A 7,205-nucleotide genomic window follows, 5' to 3' on the forward strand; every position below is an offset into this window, starting at 1 on the left:
TGGGAGGGAAAGTAAAGGGTTGGGATTTTCAGATGCTCTGTACCTGATTTTCCCTCAGGCTGAAATCAAGTAAGGCTTGCTGATGCTGGTGTGTTGGTAAACCCTGTCCATGACGATCTTTCCTTGTCTTTAAACTATTCTCTGTCCCCTCTCTTTTCTTTTTGTTGTTGTGCTTTAGAGATGGTGAAAGTACCATATTCAATTGCATGAAGTGGTGGGCAGAGGTCATTCATTCTTAACAAAGTCAGCAAGCCCCCAGACTCTCCTGTTTATGTTCCTTTTAGCAGGCAAAACCATATTGTTTCTGTTTCCTTCCTTGCTTCCCTCACCTCCACTTTTATCCCTGAGAGGAAGTTCATGGCCTCTCTGAGTCTGTGTCACCTTAGCTTAATTAGCACTAATGCTAATTAGAACATTCATGGCTGTGCGTGGGGTGTTCCTGAGTGCAGAGGGATTCTGCCTGTGCCTAGGAACAGTTACTTCACTTCACGTGTGTCATTGTCGGTGCTGTGAAATGCGTTTCCTGCTCCTGCTGTACCAGGAACAGCCAAGCTCCGCTGCCACTACAGGAGGACTCAGGTAAGACATTTGCTTATTGGTCATTTAAACTAAGTAAATCTTATTTGGCATTGATGTACATGGCCACAACGCACAATTACAGGAAGAAAGTTTTCTAGGAAGCTGAAACAGTCCCAGAAAGATGTGGGCTGCCTTAGAGCCGAGGGGTGCCATCCCTGAGAGAGCTCAGGCAAGGCCCAGGCGTTGTGGGGTGCGCCTAGAGGTGGCTGGGCCCGGGCACCACGGGGTTTGGTTAGAGAGATGGGGACTAAGGACTGCTGCCTGCCACCTAAGAGACTTGTGACTGTAGGTAATTGACATAAATTTCCTGGACAATATGTTTCTCAAATGGCATTCTTCAAACCTGAATCTATCATTTTACAATGTGTTTTGTTCGTGTTTGTCCCATTTGTTCTGTGTATATCCGTTTTTGCTCATTTTTGGATTGGATATTTAAAAATGATTCCATGTGCCCTCTCTGTCAGTTAAGGTACACATTCTTTCACTGCTTACCCAAGGGCCTAGAGATTACGACAGAACTGACTTACTGAAATCTAACAAAGTTAAACGTACAGCTCTTCCCGGACAATACACAGACCTTAAAAACTTTAGTTCCATTTACTTCCAATTTTGCCTGTGATTACACTCTTTTCGTGTATTTTAATTCTACATATATTTAAAACTCCATAAAATATCATTGTCAGTATTGTTTGGATAGTATTCTCTGGGATTTACTCATATACTCACGCTTTTCCTTGTTCTTCATTTCTTTCTATATGTGGTAGACAGAATAATGCCTCCTACCCCCAAAGATGCCTACATCCTAATCTCTGGAAACTGTGAATATGTTAGGTTATATGCCAAGGAGAAGTTGCTAATTAAGATGGAATTAAGGTTGCTAATCAGTTGACTTTAAAATAGGGAGATTATCCGGATGGGCCCAATATGATCCCAGGGTTTTGTTTTTTTAAAATTTTTATTGGGGCAATATTGGGGAACAGTGTGTTTCTCCAGAGCCCATCAGCTCCAAGTCAAGTCGTTGTCCTTCAGTCTAGTTGTGGAGGGCACAGCCCGACTCCAAGTCCAGTTGCCATTTTCAATCATAGTTGCAGGGGGTGCAGCCCACTATCACATGTGGGAATAGAACTGGCAACCCTGTTGTTCAGAGCTTGCACTCTAACCAACTGAGCCATCCGGCTGCCCCACCAGCGGCTCAGCGGCAGCTTGTTGTCTTCAATCTAGTTGTGGAGGGCGCAGTTCACTGGCCCATGTGGGGATTGAACCAGCAACCTTGTTGTTAAGAGCACACGCTCTAACCAACAGAGCTAACTGGCTGCCCCAATATCGGGGTTCTTAAATCTGGAAGAGATGACAGAACCAGAGAAATGGCAGTGTGAGACTCAGCTCCACATCACTCACTGGCTTTGAAGATGGAGGAATGGGGCTGCGAGCCAAGAAATGAGTGAAAACTCTAGAAGCTGGAAAACATAGGGAAATGGATTCTCCCCTAGAGTCTCCTGAAGGAACACAGCCCAGCTGACACCTTGATTTTAGCCCAGAAAGAGACTTGATTTTAGCCCATTTCAGACTTCCAATCCCTAGAACTGTGAGATAATACATTTATGTCGTTTGGAGCTATTACATTTGTGGTAATTTGTTACAACAGCAGTAGAGCACTAATATACTGTATCTCTGGGCTTTTATTTGGGATCACTTTGCTTCTACCTGAAAAACTGTTTTTAGCAATTCCCTTTAGGGTGGGTCTGGTGGTGATGAATCTTGCCAGATTCTGTTCTTCTGAAAATGTCTTTATTATGCCTTCATTTTTCTGTTTTCAATTTCATTGCTTTCTCCTGTTAATTATTTCCTTCCTTCTGCTTGTGTTGGGTTTAAGTTTTTCTTTTCTAGTTTTATAAGGTGTAAACTTTGATGACTGGTTTGAGACCTTTCTTCTTTCCTAATATAAACATGTAATGCTATAAAAGTCTGTCTAAACTCTGCTTAGTTGCATCTCACACATTCTGATATACTGTATTTTCATTTCATTCAGTTCAAAATATGTTCTTCTTTCCCTTAAGATGTCCTCCTTGGCTCATGAGTAATTTAGAAGTGAATTCTTTTTTCCCCAAATATTTGAGGATTTTCCAGCTATTGTTCTGTTACTGATTTCTAGTTTAATTCCGTAACAGTCTGAGAACATACTTTGTATGATTGCTATCCTTTTAAATTTGTTGAGGTTTGTTTAATGGCCTGAATATGGTTTCTGTTGATGAATGGTGGATGTGCACTTGCAGATATTGTGTGTTCTGCTTCTGGGCAGAGCTTCTATAAATGTCACTTTGGTCAGCTTGATTGATAGTGTTCAGGTCTATAATTGTGGATTTGTCTGTTCTTTCAGGTCTGTCAGTTCTTTTGATTCATGTTTTTGCAGCTCTGTTGTTAGGCGCACACACATGTAGGGTTGTTTTGTCTTCTTGGAGCATTGACTCATTTATCGTTATGCAGGGTTCCTCTTAACCCCTAATAACATGCCTTGTTCTGAAGTCTACTTTCTTTGATATTGATAAAGCAATTTCAACTCTATCTTGGTTAGTGTTTGCATTGTATATAATTTTTCATTCTTTTATTTTTTACCCATGTTTGTTTTTATATTTTAAGGGGGTTTCTTACAGACAGCATATCATTAGATCTTGCTTTCTTATCTAATTTGTCAATTTTTGTCTTTTAACTAGTCTTGTTAGACTATTCACATTTAATGTGATCACTGATATGGTTGGATCAAAACATATCCTCTTATTAGCCATTTCTTTTTGTTGTCTTTTGTTTTTAGTCCCTTTTTGTCTGATTTCTCTTATGCTTAATGAACATTTAAAAAATTCCGTGGTCTCATGTAGTGACATTATTAATACCTCTAAAAATTTGTTTTAGCAATTGTTCTAGGGTTCATAATATGTATCATTAATAATAAGAGTCTACATTCAATAATATATGACTTCATATGTGGTGTAAGGATGTTGCAACAGTACTTCCTCACTTAGTTCTTTGTGCTATTATTGTCATATATTTTCTGTTTTATATGTGATAAAACACACTATACATGTCTACTATCCTTTAGGTAGTCAGTGATCTTTAAAAGCAATTAGGAATGAACACCTTATCTTACCTTCATTTATTCCATTTGTAGTATTCTTCATTTCTTTGTGTAGATCCATGTTTTTGTCTGTTACCATATTCTTTCTTCCTGATAATTTCATTGAACATTTCTTATGGACTGTATCTGCTGGCCATGAATTCCCTCAGTATTCATTTATCTGAGAAAGTCTTTATTTCTTCTTCATTTTTAATTTTGTTGTGTAGCGAATTCTGGTGACAGCTTTTCTGTTGTTTTCATCGCTTGAAAGATGTCACTCCATTAACTTCAAGCTTGCATGAATTCTGATGAGAAGCCTGATTAATTCTCATTTTGTGCCTCTGTTTGTACTGTGTTTTATTTCTCTGGCTGACTTAATGTTTTTTTCATTGTCTTTTGTTTTCAGCCGTTTAAATAGGATAAATGAAGGGTGTGTGTGTACTCATTCTTCTCTTTGTGTCTCAGTTTGGGTACTTTCTATTGATCTAGCATCACTGGTTCATTCGTCAGGTGGGTCAAATCTAATGATGAGTCCATCGAAGATCTTCCTCTGTTACTTTAAAGAGTTTTCTATCACTTGCATTTGATTCTTTCCTAGAATTTCAGTCTCTGTGCTGAAATTGCTCATCTGATCTTGCCTGCTGTCCACCTTCTCCATTAGAACCTTTAAAATATTAATCATAAGCATAATTATTTAAAATTTCCGATTAGATCTAATATCTGTGTCAAATCTGAATCTGGTTTTGATCATTGCTTTGCCTCTGAGTGTGTGATTTTTTTCTTGTCTTTTCACATGACTCATTTTTGTTGTTGTTGTTGAAAGCCATGTATCTTGCATAGGAAGTAGAGTGGAGTCAATAGTTTTTCAGCGTGGAATGAGCATACTCTTTCTTTTATGTCTTTTGTAGAGGGATTTGAATTAAGCTAGATAGGATGGGGCAGGATTGGAGGTTTGTTGTTGCTATGGTTACGTACAATCAGTACACTACAGGCTTTGAATTTCTCTAATGACATCTAGTGTTTAGGGTGGGGCAGATTTGCCAGAAGGGTATTTTTCTTGGATGTATGTTTCATCTGTCCTCATTTTTAGGTTTTCCTTTTGTGCTGTATCTCAGAGAAGATCTCTTTCTATGCCCTGGTCTCTCTTCTGTTCCTCTCCCAGTTGTCCTACACTATTGCTTATTATTTAGGGCTAGTTGGCCTATGGTGGTGAGGTAAGAGGGTGGTTCTCTGTTGTTCTGATTAACCCTCAGTCTTGGGCAGGTGCCGTAGTTTCTCAGTGCCCCTGTTAGTCTGTTAATTAGATTGAGTGTGGTAACCATTTCATAATGTATAGGTATATCAAATTGTCATGTTCCACACCTTAAATATATACAATTTAAATTTGTTGACTCTACCTCAATAAAGATGGAAAAATAATTGGTATGAGTTAATCAAATAAATGTTAAATACCTACAAAAGAAAAAAAAGAGAGAGATGTTCCTGTATTGTCCTCTAACTATATATAGTTCTGGGTCCGGCACCTATTCTTGCCCTCCTGTTTGCTCACTGGGATAAGGTTTATCCCCGAGTTTCTTTTCTGGAGCTGCAGTGTGTTTTTACTAGTTTGGTGAATGATATTCAATTGCCTGTATGTACCACAGTTTATTTGTCCATTTATCTACTGAAGGAGATCTTGATGGCTTCCAACTTTTGGCAATTATGAATAAAGCTGCTATAAACATCTATGTGCTTTTTGTGTAGATATTAAATTTCACTTCATTTATGTAAATATCATGGACATGATTGCTGGGCGATGTGGTAAGAGTATGTTAAGTTCTGTAAGAAACTGCCAACTGTGCTCCAAATTGGCTATACCATTTTGTATTCCCACCTGTAATGCATGAAGGTTCCTGTTATTTCACACCATTCCTAGCATTTGGTGATGTTCTGCTGCGTTTTATGATTTAGTGTTTATTTTTGGTTTCCAGCAGTTTTTTTTAATGTGTGCTTTATAATTATTATGCTTGGGAAATGAATCTGTCATGCTCCTTGAATCTGTGTTTTGATGTATTTCATCAGTTCTAGGAAAGTCAGCCATTATCTTTTCAAATATTGCCTCTATCCTGCATTAAGGTTCAATCTTGTATTATATATACAAGCACAAACATATGAACATGCATACACACACAGACACACATGCACACACACACAGATTTATTATAGGGATTTGACCTCATTAAATTGCCTGAGCTCGTTCAATAGTCTAGGGGAAGATGTTTCTCCTGTTTCTGGCACTGTAGTATGAAGTCAATAGGATAGATAGTTTGGAAGAGAAGATGGGGAACACACAGGAAGGGGCTAGAGCCTATATATGTCTCTCACTACTTCTAAGAGTCCAACTTTGATAATGGGATGCCCTGCAGAAAAATGTGGAATCCTTTGACATGGAGCTAAAAATGTGTTTGACTCAGGAATTGAAGAGACTGAGGAAGGAAATCTGACAGGGGCTGGCTGATGCCTCAAGCCTACAAAGTTAGTTGGCAAGAAGATGACAAGGTATGTATGCTGCAAGACACCTCGTGCCCTGCTATGACCTTCTGGCTGTAAAAGGGATAGGACTGATAATTTACTTCTGTCTTCTGAATCTTGCACAAAATGTCTTGTAACCCACATTAATCCATGCTATGCAGGGAAGAAAATTCTAGCAAAAGTAGTTCCAGCTTGACTAAGTTGGCGTGATACAAATTCATCTCATGCCTGATTGTCCTCTCTTCTATTTCTAAGACTCCAGGTACAAACATTAGACATTTTCAGGCTGTCCTTGTATTGTATTTTATACTTTCCATTCTTTTGGAACTCTGTCCTTCAGTGTGCATATTTTCTTATTAATTATCTTCCATTTGATTAAATCTCTCTTCTACCATTTTGAATCTGCATTAAACCCATCCATTCACTGTGTTCTTTTTTTTTTTTGGTTGAGAGCCCACTGGCCCATGTGGGAATCGAACCGGCAGCCTTCGGAGTTAGGAGCACGGAGCTCTAACGGCCTGCGCCACCCAGCCGGCCCACTGTGTTCTTAATTTTGATTATTTTAGTCTTCTGTTTAAGTTTTCCATTTGTTCTTTTTTTATAATTTCTAGTTCTCAGCTGAAATTGTCTGTATTCTCATTTAACTTCTTGAACATGTTATTCAGTTATTTTCACATATGTCATATAATTCTAATATCTCAATCTCTTGTGGGCTTGTTTTTATTTTCTTTTTGTTTCTTTTGGTTTTTGTCCATCCTGTCTTTTTATTGATTATAATTTCCTAGTTGTTTTAATTGGATTATAAACATTTTGTATAAAATTTTTAGAGATTACTTGAGTCTTGAATAACTTTATCTTCCTTCCAAAAGAATTTACCTTTTCTTCTTGCAGGCAATTGGTGTAGGGACTAATCATTTCCATCTAATCAGAGATTGAGCTGATTCAGTCTATGTAAGGATTTATATATTTCCACATACTCCTACATGGAAAAACATATATTCTCCAA

Source organism: Rhinolophus hipposideros (assembly GCF_964194185.1).
Source record: "Rhinolophus hipposideros genome assembly, chromosome: 3".
Taxonomy (NCBI): Eukaryota; Metazoa; Chordata; class Mammalia; order Chiroptera; family Rhinolophidae; genus Rhinolophus; species Rhinolophus hipposideros.